Raw genomic sequence first — 13,526 nt, forward strand, 5'->3', positions numbered from 1 at the left:
AGAATAGCAATAATTACAAATATCCAAACTTGCTCTCATCCCACTCAAATATTGGAAGCAATTTTCCGTTGTTTTCGATGATCATGCTTGGATCCTCTTTTTGGACTAATTTGTGAAAATGTGGCAGGATATATTCTCACTTCAGCCTCCCTTTTGAAACAGCTCAGCAGATGCTCAAAAGTGGCTTCCCCTTTTGCAGTTTATGTGGCATTTACTCTGGCACTTAATTTTCCGCCATCCACAAAAAGGACCTCCTTCTGCTCAGGAGGGCGCTTACCTATATCATCTTTAAATATGCAAATTGGGATTTTGTGATTGGATTAGGATCCTGTTTGCGATTTTGCAGACAGCCAGATGGCCAGAGCACTGGACATTATAGCACAAGAGGGACCAAAAAGCTAAGTATAAAATCATTTCTGCAGGGTTGGGGAGCGGATGTCCTTTGCTGCTGCCCTGGTACGCTTTTTGGTCACCTGGAGATTTGAGCTTTAGCGGTGAACCTGTCTCATGGAAGGGAGGCCCAGTCCTCAAGACAGACCAGGACCAGCATGTTCTGTTCATTGACTTCCAAATAATTAACCAAAAGAAAAAAAATGTGCATTTATAGAATGCTGCTCATGACCATGTGACAGCAATTGAAGTAATTTTGATGGATAGTCACTCTGATAATGAGACAGCACAACAAGATGCCGCAAACAGCAATGAAAGCATGACTAGATGACTCGTTGCCTTGCTGTTGATAGAGATAAATGTTGGTCAAAGCACCAGCAGAACGTCCCTGCGCTTCTTTGAAATGGGGTCTTTACGTCCATTTGAGAGAACAAGCCAGGCGTTAGTTTAACAGACAGGTGGCACCTCAGACAGTACAGCATTCCCTTCCACAGCAACATGGCAATATTTCCTGAGTTGTATTTTGCTTTTTTTTTGTCAATAATGTGTCACACATGTTATTGTGGTTTTAACAGGAGCGATCTTTCACACACAAGTGCAAATAATCGTGTCATGTTAAATGAAGGCTTATTATAGACATTTGGAATTCCAGTTCATTTCCCTTATTGTTCCATTAGGCTGCAGATTTGATGCACAAGCTGGCTGGCTGGCAGTGATTGCAAATTAACTCTCAGATTCTCAAACTTGAATCCTCCATGGGCTGTACAGCTTTAACTATTATTTTGCGAATGCTAGTGAACAGCTTTTATGATCTCTCGAAGAAATGGCTATTCTGGTATTTATTTTAAAAATCTGTTGACTACATTGTCTGGCATCTTCTGAGAAGTGACAGTTGCCATCGGGTTGCTCTTCCACTCAAACATTCCCTTGGCTTAAAGCTGTACCACATTTCTTCCGGAACTTTCTGAGTCCAGCTGTGTCAGAAATATGGAGCGTAAAGTCCTGCCGAGAGATTTGGGGTAGTCGGGAGTGACGACAGGGTGCGCTTGAAGGGTGCAACACAAGGAACCATATGGCAAGTTTAAAGTTCAGTTTGAATGGTGAGTAGGTGAGTGGATAAGTAGATTGGCAGATTGGGTAACCAAGTAGGTAGGGTGGGTGAAGTTATTGGATAAGTGGGAAAGGGTGCACAGTGACACAGTGGTTTGCACTGCTGCCTCACAGCGCCAGGGACCTGAATTCAATTCTGGCCTTGGGTGACTGCCTGTAGTGTTGACGGGGGTTTTGAGTTAGCTAGCAGATCCACAGGCAGATTTTTGGTTTTTAGTAGTAATAGCTTGGAGGAATATTTTTAAAAAGCGGGTTGATGGGTTCTTGATAAGAGAGGGGATTAAGGGTTATGGGGAGAGGGCGGGAAAGTGGAACTGAGCCACGACAGATCAGCCATGATCTTATTGAATGGCAGGGCAGGCTCGAAGGGCTAGATGGCCTACTCCTGCTCCTATTTCTTATGTTCTTATGTTCTTATGTAAAGGGTTAAGATGATTTTTACCTAACCAGATAATGTTAACAGTTTGCTCATATGTGGATGCAATAACAGAATTAAAATAAGAGTTTTTTTTAATGTTAAGTATCTATATATTTGCATATTAAGTAATGTATGTTAACATATCAAGTATATTTCTGATATATTCGTTTGTCTTAGTCAAAATTCGAGCACAGCAGAGATGATGGTAGAAGTTCAAGTGTTCAATATCTAAATCCATTAGTCAGCAGAATATATAAAATAGTTTTGAAACCCAGAACAGTTATTGAAACATGACGTGTCCAAATAATAAGACGTCTACTGTTCAAGATACAGAAGGTGTCATTTCTTGGGCCCAGAAAGGACAGTTTCAGATTGTTTTGGCAGTATGCCAATGGGAATGGTATTAGGGTAGAGACGTCCTTAGTTACATAATAACAAGGAAATGAGTCTTGCCAGAGGAAAGAAATCTGATTTTTGGACAGACAAATTAAATATCATTATGTCAAGTAGCGCATTGCAATTGGCTGAGGCAATCTATTGTGTTCTGGGCTGACATGTTTAAATAAAATGAGATTGAACCTAAGCTAATTAGAAGGTGGTTCCTAGATAGCGGAAGGTATAATTGTATTGAACTTTGGCTCAGTGACTTAGATCTTTGAAGAGGTCTTGTACCACTGACCCAAAGCTATTTGACCATCCAAAGATTTTCCAATGACATAGGTTGATATTTTGTTTGCATTATATGATTTTTCATGTTTTTAAATAAATTTTAGTTGCGTCTTAAGCAGAGACCTTTGCCTTTGTGAATTTAATTTTTAAGTAATCTTAAGTTTATAAGAAAATTTAGGCCACCATCAAAAATTCCCCAGTACATGGAGTTTGCACATTCTCCCCGTGTCTGCATGAGTTTCCTCCGGGTGTATTGGTTTCCTCCCACAGTCCAAAGATGTGCAGGTTAGCAGAATTGAACATGCTAAATTACCCCTTATTGCCCCAAAATATCTAGATTAATTGATGGGGTAAATGTGTGGGGTTATGGGAATAGGGCAATGGATGGGCCTGGGTAAGATGCTATGTCAGAGAGTCGGTGCAGCCTTGATGGGCCAAATGGCCTCCTTCAACACTGTAGGGATTTTATATGGTGATGGGGTAAGTGGGTGAGATGGCAGATGATTGGTGCAGCAGATAGGTGAGGTAGTATGTCTTTGGGGTAGTCAGGGTGCCATTAAGATTGATCGGGGGCTATTCTCCAGTTATACAGCTGTTAGATCAAATTTTAACATTTCCTGGGTAACTATCCAGGTAAGTAGATCAGAACTGTCCCAAGTCTCTGACTCTAGATCAGAACAAAAGACTTTTCCAGAGAGTCCCGGGGAGCAGGACAATTGGTTATTGGAAGTTGAAGTTTGCCAGGCAATTCCTACATCAACGTGTCAGGACTATCACAGGGCCCTGACATGTATCTCCATAGTGTGTCCAGTGTCCAATCCAGAGACTGGAAGATCTGCGCAATAATATTTTGTGTGTAGAAATTGTATTATTTTACAACAATTGTGTAGCCATATTTGTTAAGCATGTAATCAATTATTTTTCATATGTAATTTCCTTCTCTTTGAGGGGATAGTGAACTCTTTGTCTTCCACCTCCTAAGTGCAAAGCAGCATGACAATTTTTGGCGAGCGACTAACTGACAATAGTAATCCTACTGACCTCTAGCGCTAATGTTTCCGTCAGTAGCCTTTCTAATCTCAGCAAAAACCATTTGTGGAATTTGACAGCTTGCCACCGTTGATATTTTTCTCCACTAAGCGTAGTACTATAATAATCAAATATTCTGTAGTCCTGGAGGTGATGGCCTAATGGTATTATTGCTAGACTATTAATGCAGAAACTCACCTAATGTTCTGGGGATCTGGGTTTGAATCCTGCCACAGCAGATGGTGGAATTTGAATTCAACAAAAAAAAATTTGGAATTAATCTTCTGATTGTCAGACAAACCCATTCAGTTCACTAATATCTCTTAGGGAAGGAAATCTGCCTTCCTTACCCGGTCTGGCCTATATGTGACTCCAAAGCCACAGCAATGTGTTTGACTCTCAACTGCCCTCCAAGGGCAATTAGGGATGAACAATTAATGCTGGCCAGCCAGCAATGCTCATGTCCCACAAGTGAATTTTTAAAAAACAATTGTGAGGTTTATAAGATTGTCATGTGTCAGTTCTGTGTCTTTAATTTAGGTTAAAATGATTGGTATCGTGATATACTAAAATCTGCCTGACTAAAGGCCTGGATGGAGGTCTAAGATGAAAGGAAATCCCACATTGGTTTGCTGAGAAGAAGCTACAAGGCAGCGTCATCAGTGTTTACGATGATTAGACTGCTGGTTTCCAATGTCTTTGGAAGATGCTGAGGATGTCAGGTACTAAACAGTTATGCTTTCGTTATTCTTTTACTTCCAGGATAAAAGAGAATCTGGGTCTCAAGAATATCTAATCTGCATTACTATCTAAATACAAGGCCCATGTGATTCATGTTACCATGGAGATGCACTTTGAGAGAGGAAGGTTTCTAAGGTACCGGTAGCTCTTAGTCAGTTAGTCTGTGAGGATCCAGAAAAGAGGGAGCAGCTGGAGGCTGCAAGTCTCTCATAGAATCCCATAGATTTTGTGAATCTAAAGGCCGTCAATGTGAAAGACAGTTCTGGTGTTAAAATTTACCATGCTGGGAAAGGAAAATATTGGAAGTAAACACTTTTGGTGGGATTTTCCAATTGCGCTCATCCTCAAGGCAGGAAATTTCCATCCAAGGTCAATGGACCTTTGCATGGTCTGTGTCCTGCCTGCTACAATTCCTGTGGTGGGCAGAATGGGAAAATTCCGCCCTTTGAATCTAAGAATCATTTGGGACTAGTTCTGGAAGAATTGAATGTCTACTTAAGGAGTAGTGTAAAGTATATCTATGAGTTTTTCCAGTTGTGTTGAAAGTAAAAGAGTAAAAAAGTAAAAGTAGACTATGTTTAAAGTACCAACAGACTTCAACAATATTGTTTGGTCAATAGTGTTTTACTCTGTTACAGCAAAAATTTTTAAAATGTGAAATCTTTGTGTGTCATCCTTTCAACTATTGGCTGGAAGTTCAAATTTATTTTTAGAAGGTCCTGTCTCTATGGGGATTAGAACACTGACCAATCATAAGTCATGAAAATATTCTAGACAGCCTCAGCCAGAAAATGTCAATTACAAGGAGCTCAGTGCTCAGCTTCTCAGTTTATTGCATCTTTGATGTGATTAGCCAAAGGAATAAGACACATTTTCAATCTTCAAAATTACTATGCTCCTTTTTTTATCTGTTATCATAGTGATTTTAAATCATTACGTTTTTACAGTGCAGATTATCTTTTAGTTTTTGAATTCCTAAATTACCGAATGTCTAACTACTTTGCTTCAGCCAAAATTACCAATATACGGAATTTTGTGATATTGCTAATCTGATTCTTAAATCAGTTCCCACAAGGTCTGGTGTTCCTACTCAAGATCGTAGCCACCTTTACTTTTGGCATAGAGGTACCTCTGACTGTGGACTCAATAAATTAATCCAAAAGCTACTCCATGTTGGACAAAAACAAAACCATGATGGGATTTTCCTACACGCTCAGCATCAGGAACTGATCCTGTGCCATTCAGGTCACGAGGACCCTAGATTGGATTCCACATCTAAGGCTGCATTATATATGGTGCTGAATTCCCCGTCCTCTTGGTTAAGATGTCAGGGGGAGCCTGCTGAGAAGAACACCAGCTGTCCCACAGCCTTTCAATGGCCAGTTGACCGTTACTAGGCTGGAGTCATGCTCTCTTCTCTCCAGGGCTGGCCAGTCAGAAAACATCACCAGGAGCAGTGGTCACTGCTGGTACAGCACCAAGGACATTGCAGGGACATCAGCAATGAGCCTAAAATTCCATTTAACCCTGGGATCTTGACACAGCCAGACAGGCAGATCCCAGCGCAGGGGAGACTAGAACAGTGAAAAGGGTGGACGTGGCTAATTCTTAGCACATTTGATGTGACTCTATAATTAGACAGTTCTTATTGAATAATTGATTATGCTATGACACTGGCAACCAATTTAAGATCAGCAGTCAGGTTCACGGTGTGACTCATTTAACGTATGCTAAAATCTACAGATATTCAGTCATAGGACCCTGTCCTTTGCAGATGGAAGGCACATGTCCAGAAATTGTACCTTTTTCAGTTAAACAAAAGTTTTAGGGACTGCCATTTCCTGATTCTTTACACATGGCAAAACGTTGATCAATCAGGATGGATCTGCCTGGCTTGAATTTTAACAAAGTCTTCGCAGTTAACTGTTCCTTGGTGCATTATCCATGACAATGCTTCTACTAAACACTGTCCACTTGCCAACCAAGCAGCACTCTTCTCATGCAGTATAAATTATTATTTTTATAACTGGTACTCTATGAATCTGACTTGATGAGTGCAAGCTGAAAAACTTCAAAAACACACCTATTTTTCAGCAATACTCAATTTACCATTTTTACTGTGCATACCTTTAAGTAAGTCTTTTAGCTGTTTTTTATTAACCTCAACGTGCGCCTGAATGGTGAGTAAAACATGATGTCCCAATCCCAATGGGCGAACATATCAAATACCCTACATCAATGAGCATAGCTTCAGTTATCCCAGCTCAGGGAATCAACATATCAGATACCTCAATCCCTTCGAAGAAATGTTGCTTACTCTTTCTGAAGAATACCTGCTATTTTTCCAGTATTTGTACAGTTGCAGCAATTTTTACCTTCCTACAAAAGAGATGTTTTGATCAGTCATTATGAACCTGTAACCAGTTCGAGGGGAGTGCTACATGATGGGTTCTTTGGCTCTGATCTCCTGCCTCACAGGTTATTGCAGCAACCATCTATAAAAGACTAAATAACTACTCCAGTGTACTCAGAGTCTGGTTAGGATAAGGCCTGTGGCAGATCTTTCGGGGCTGGTGAGGTGAGATGATGCTGTTGGAAGTGGGGTTTATTTCAAGATTCATTTCAGTTTGCATCAGCACTCCCCCTTCCCCACCCTTCCCTGCCTGCCAGCCCCAGAAGAGGAACTAAGGCTTATCAAGTTATCATGCTTTAACTGTCTCCAGGTGAACCATTCCTGTTGTTTGTCACCGGATACATCTTTCATCACACATCTTGCTTTGCAACAGCTCCTCTTTTTAAGAACATAAGAAATAGGAGCAGGAGTAGGCCATCTAGCCCTTCGAGCCTGCCCTGCCATTCAACAAGATCATGGCTGATCTGAAGTGGATCAGTTCCACTTTCCCGCTTTCTCCCCATAACCCTTAATCCCCTTGTCTATCAGAAACCTATCTATCCGTGACTTAAGTATATTTAGTGAGGTAGCCTCCACCACTTCAACGGGCAGAGAATTCCAGCGATTCACCAGCCTTTGAGTGAAGAAGTTCCTCCTCAACTCCGATCTAAACTGCGCCCTCCCCCCCACTTTTCACCATTCCTAACAGCTTCCAATCACCATCCACTTCCCAACAACCATTATATGGCATGTGCACTGTGAATTCAGAATGGATGTTGGTATATTTTGTCAAGGAGTAACAAAATATCTTTTCCCTATACGTTGGTGGATCCCTTGAGACCTCCTTGGGACAGTGGAGCCTCCGGTTGAGCACCTCCGAATTAAATGAGCTACTCGTGATGCACTTTTGTACCTTTGTGTGTTACCCATGTCAACTCATTATCAGGCTTGTCTGAAATGAGAGCGCAATTATATCATCCAGATTATGGTTGTTGATTAAAATTTGGTATTAGGATTTATGCCAGACAAATTAAAACCTCTTAAGTTAAGAAAAGGAATGTTCCTCTCTGCCCATCTCTCTGATCTGAATTGAAACATGAGCATTCTGTGAAGGTACAGCATTCCCAGTCTAACAATCATGCCCTTTGTTTGAAGGAGTTTTCATTTGAAAGTAACACAACACACTTAATAATAAATGTACAAAAAGCACTGTCTGTTTAATTCTTGCCTTAATATTCATTTTGTTGATATTATGTAAACATGTACATAATATCTTTACAATGCAGGTCATCACATCAATTTACTAGTTCCATCATTTAAGATTTTGTTTTACTGAACTATTTCTTGGATTCTTAAAAGCTGGTTTCAAATATTCCCTTCGTTCTTGGCATCTGCCCTTTCTATAGGGATGAACTGTGAATTTGGTTCAGAGAAGTCCTCAATTTGATACTCATTACTGTACTTCAGTTGCCAGAACACTTTGCGATGTTTCTCAGATCCTTTGAAACATCAGTTATTGGACATTCCCTAATGGAAGGTGACAAAAAGATGACACTGCATTCTAGTCTTTTACGCCTGGTTGAATTTATTCAGGTAAAAGTAGTCCAAACCGTCAACATTTGTGCTTCTGCTTTTCTATATTGTGCATCAGGCAAGGAAATAGGAAACTGAATCCAACTGTGTGCTCAGAGATCACTGGTTAATTTAACCACAACTATCAGTCACAACTCTGACCTGGACAAGGTAGGGCTTTGATAGAGGAAGTAGGGAGAAACTATTTCCACCAACATGATTAGAACTAGGGGACACAGATTTAAAATGATTGGCAAAATTAGCCAGGGTTTTTGGTAGAGTTGTGATCTGGAATGCATTACCCAAAAGGGTGGCGGAAGCACATTCATTAGTAACTTTCAAAATGACATTGGGTAAATACTTGAAAAAGAAAAATGTGCCAGGCTGTGGGGAAACAGCATGGGCGTAGAACTAATGTGCAGACCTCTGAGAACCAGCATAGGCAAGATGGATCGAATGGCCTCCTTTACTTTATGATTGATAATGGGATGAAACATTCTTCTTGGTATTTTTTGTAAAGCTGTGTATAGAGAATGTCTTTCCCATGTAACAAGTTGAGAAACAGAACCCTATGGGTGTCTTAGGTTTCAGCACTTAGAAGTCAGGATAAAACTGAACAAGGTCACAATGTGGAATGCTGACAGTAAAGAGCAGTTGAAGTTTGTCTGATCTTCAACTGTGATTATTCTAAAGGATAAGGTAAGTGTGAGGCACAGTGTGTAATACCTTGCATGCTTTGTATCCTTTTTTTTTTACCTTACTGCTTTTTCCGGAGGAGTCCCTACAGGGAACATTGAAGAAAAATGTTGTAGTAAAATAAGAACATTGGTATACAGCTACATGTCATTCACACAAAATGGAACTTTTGAGGATCTACCTATTATGCTCAGTTAACACAGTTGATCTAGGCACAGAACAATCAAAGGCCATCTTCTTATCGCTAATATGGTCTCCAATCAGTTCTGCAAAACAACACAGAAGACTTCCCACTTAAAGATGTCAAGGGCTTCATCAATTAAGAGTAGCCAAATGGACCAGTTGTAGCTGAAGGAAATGTCCTACAAAGGACCCAAGTCCAAATGCCAGTGGGGAGCTTCCATTCCTTTACCGTATGATTTACAATGTCTTGTTTCCAGAAATTTTTTTTGACCATTTATCAGTTAGATTTAACAAGATTTGTGCCTGCCCAGCAGTTGTATCTGGTGCCCAGCAGTTGTCTCTGATCCAGAGCAGACCTTTCTACGTTTGTCATAATGGCATATTTTGATTCAGCGCTTTTATGCAAACAGGTTTTCACTGACTCAGAGCCCAGTCACTGTGGAATGCTGTGCGCATCTTGGGACCAAAACACTTCCTATTCAATCATGATAGTTGAAACTTTACCTTCACACACATCTTCAGCCAGAAGTGCTCAGTGGACAATCCATCTCGGCCTCCACCAGTGGGCCCCAGGATTTCAGATGCCCGTCTCCAGCCAATTCGATTCACTCCACATGATATCAAGAAACGGTTGGAGCACTGGATACTGCAAAGGCAATGATAACATTCTGGCAATGGTATTGAAAACTTGTGCTCCAGAACTTGCTGCTCCCCTAGCCAAGCTTTTCCAGTCCAGATACAACACTGGCATCTACCCAGCAGTGTGGAAAATTGCCCAGGCCAAATCGAACCTGGCCAATTACCGCCCAATCCGTCTACTCTTGATCATCAGTAAAGTGATGAAAAGGGTCATCAACAGGGCGATCAAGCAGCACCTGCTCAACAATAACCTGCTCAGTGACGCCCAATTTGGATTTTGCCAGGATCTCTCAGCTTCTGACTTCATTACAGCATTGGTTCAAACATGAACAAAAGAGCTGAATTCCAGAGGAGAGGTGAGAATGACAGCCCTTGACATCAAGGCTACATTCAACCGAGTGTGGCGTCAAGGAGACCTAGCTAAACTAGAATCAATGGATATCAGGGGGAAAACTCTCTGCTGGTTGGAGTCATATCTGGTACATAGCGTTGGTTGTGTTAGTGGAGAGTCGGTCATCTCAGCTCCAGGACATTTTCTGCAGGAATCCCTCAGGGTAGGTACATGGGAACAACTACCACCTGCAAGGCCCCCTCCAACTAATCCTGACTTGGAAATACATTGCCGTTCCTTTGGAGTCTCTGGGTCAAAATCATGGAATTCTCCCTCTATTGGCATGTGGGTCAGCTCACAGGACATGGACTGCAGCAGTTCAAAAAGACATAGAACATAGAACATTACAGCGCAGAACAGGCCCTTCGGCCCACGATGTTGCGCCGACCAGTTAAAAAACAATGACCCTCCAACCTAAACCAATCCCTTTCCATCCACAAACCTATCCACGGATCTCTTAAACGCCCCCAAAATAGAACATAACCGAGCTCACTTCCATCTTCTAACAAAGAACAGTACAGCACAGGAAACAGGCCCTTCGGCCCCTCAAGCCTGTGCCACTCATTGGTCCAACTAGACCATTCGTTTGTATCCCTCTATTCCCAGCCTGCTTAAATGATGCCAGCGTGTCCGCCTCCACCACCCAACTTGGCAGCACATTCCAGGCCCCCACCACCCTCTGTGTAAAAAATGTCCCTCTGATATCGGAGTTATACCTCGCCCCTCTCACCTTGAGCCCATGACCCCTCGTGATGGTCACCTCCGACCTGGGAAAAAGCTTCCCACTGTTCACCCTATCTATACCCTTCATAACTTTGTACACCTCTATTAGGTCTCCCCTCGTTCTCCGTCATTCCAGGGAGAACAACCCCAGTCTACCCAATGTCTCCTCATAGCTAAGACCCTCCATACCAGGCAACATCCTGGTAAACCTCCTTTGCACTCTCCCTAAAGCCTCCACGTCCTTCTGGTAGTGCAGTGACCAGTACAGGACGCAGTACTCCAAATGTGGCCTAACCAACATCCTATACAGCTGCAATATTAGACTCCAGCTTTTATACTCTATACCCTGCCCTATAAAGGCAAGCATACCATATGCCTTCTTCACCATCTTCTCCACTTGTGCTGCCACCTTCAAGGACTTGTGGACTTGCACACCCACGTCCCTCTTGTGTTTCTATTCTCAATGACAACTAGGGATGGGCAACAAATGCTGGCCACCAGTAACGCCAATGTCCTTCGAATGAATATGAAAAAAAACTCTCAAAGTCGGAAGCCTAGGGTCCTTCGAACCATATGTATGCAATTTAAATATACTGATTCTGATGTCTTAATACAGTTACACTGAATAAACTGGGTTCCCCACTGGGTCTAAAATGGCATTTGAGCTTTTTTTGTACATTATAGCTCCCTGGTTTGCATATTACAAATCAACTATTGCACATGGGGACTGTACAGATACTTAAAGCAATATTGTTCATTTTCACCATTCTGACCCAGTTGAAATCTTTTTTCTGTAAAATGTGTGCATGCTTTACAATTACTCTTCTGACCACAGCATATGTTTGCTCTACATTCCATCAAAGAATGGTCCCACCGATTGCAGAGATTCAAGAGCAGCTATTTGCTTTTCTGGAACCCAAATTAAATCTTGTTTTCAAAGCCCCATGTTGCTGAAGCTGATATCAGTACGCGTTCTCAGGTGTGAAATGTAGTTTTAAGGCAGGCACTCGCATTCAGTTATTAATCTCTCTCATCTCATGTTGTGTTGTCACCCATCTGCTCCTGAATCAGGTAGATTTTTCAGTGAACCACTTGGAAATTTCCAAAAAGCAAACTGATTACAACGTCCCCATTTTCTTGCTGTCACGGGCTCATGTCTGCCAGCTCATGAGCTATTACCAAATGCTGGCTCCCTACTCCTTTTGCATTTCTTCAAGCTTTTTGGAGAGTTAGATGGCAGAGTGTAGGAATGCAAAGAAAAAATGATGCAGAAACAATGCAATAACATTTCCTGCGTAATGTTTTGAAATGAAACATCTAATAATCACTTGTAAGAATATGCATCCTGCTTTTTTTTCATTAATTCATGAGACATGAATATCACTGGCTGGCCAGCATTTATTACCCATCCTTAATTGCCCAAGGGCAGTTGAAAGTCAACCACATTGCTGTGGCTCTGGACTCACATGTTGGATAGATCAGGTAAGGATAGCAGCTTTCTTTCCCTAAAGGGCATTGTGAACCAGATGGGTTTTTCCATCAATTGGTAATGGTTTCATGGTCATCAGTAGATTCTTAATTCTAGATATTTTTTACTAAATTCAAATTCTACACTCTGTCATGGGGGTATTTGAACCCGGGTCCTCAGAACATTAGCTGAGTTTCTGGATTAACAGTCAGCGATAATACCATTAGGCCATCGCCTTCCCTGTTGGGTATTGGACAATATTTGAAATGAAGTTCAAAGTATCAGTAAAAAGATTCTCATGCAATATTGTTTAGGACATCTGTTAGTTTTTTTTCTCTCACTTCTGTCACGCATGTTCTTAGCCTATGTGTCAATTATTTTTTTTAAAAAATTCTCTCAGGACCAATATGGGCATCAGTGAATTTCGCAATGGTAATCATGTATCTGTAGAAAAAGAAAAGGAGGAACACCAATCAGGCCCGATGTGCAAGAGATCTTTTGAGTGCACTTGTTGGTACCTGCATACTCCAGTCTGCAAAAAAAAATGCAAATACTCATTTGTTAGAGGACCACCATTCTTGCAACCACATTCAAATTCCTCACAATGAATCATTTCCATGACAGCTATGAAATGAGATTGGTGGGGTTAGGGGTCACTGATGGTGGGCAACCTGCAACCCAAATGAGGCCCATTAGAGTTTTGAGTGCGGCCGACAAGACATTTTGTAGACTGTTGCCTAAGCAGAGGGTTGCCTGATTACATTGGTTTCTGTCCATGTTTTTTTTTCCTACTGTATGACTAAAGTGATACACACATAAAGAAAGGGCACGTGAAGTGAGGTACATGCTGATGGCACATAACATTGACTGCAGAGCCATGACCCCCTACTGCATTCAAAGTGTAAATACTTATTTTGTTTATACCATTTGAAGTTGATAGTTCTATTAATATATGAATGATTAAGTATTTTCTCCAGCTTGTTATGAAATATTCAGCGTGTAGTAAATGTATTCATGGGTGATGACTAGTGAACAAGCCTGATTTCAATTTTGCAGCCCATTGAGATGAAGGAGGGCCACTCATGTGGCTCACTTATGAGCCTTG

The 13,526-nt window shown here is 41.4% G+C and overlaps 1 protein-coding gene across 2 annotated transcripts in view; it reads left to right on the plus strand.

Annotated features, from left to right (window-relative positions):
- Window positions 1–13,526, plus strand: part of ralylb (RALY RNA binding protein like b) — an 876,105-nt gene that overhangs the window by 218,952 nt on the left and 643,627 nt on the right. The gene's annotated exons all lie outside the window — the stretch shown is intronic.

This window comes from Carcharhinus amblyrhynchos, chromosome 8 (assembly GCF_965287045.1).
Source record: "Carcharhinus amblyrhynchos chromosome 8, sCarAmb.v2.hapA, whole genome shotgun sequence".
Taxonomy (NCBI): Eukaryota; Metazoa; Chordata; class Chondrichthyes; order Carcharhiniformes; family Carcharhinidae; genus Carcharhinus; species Carcharhinus amblyrhynchos.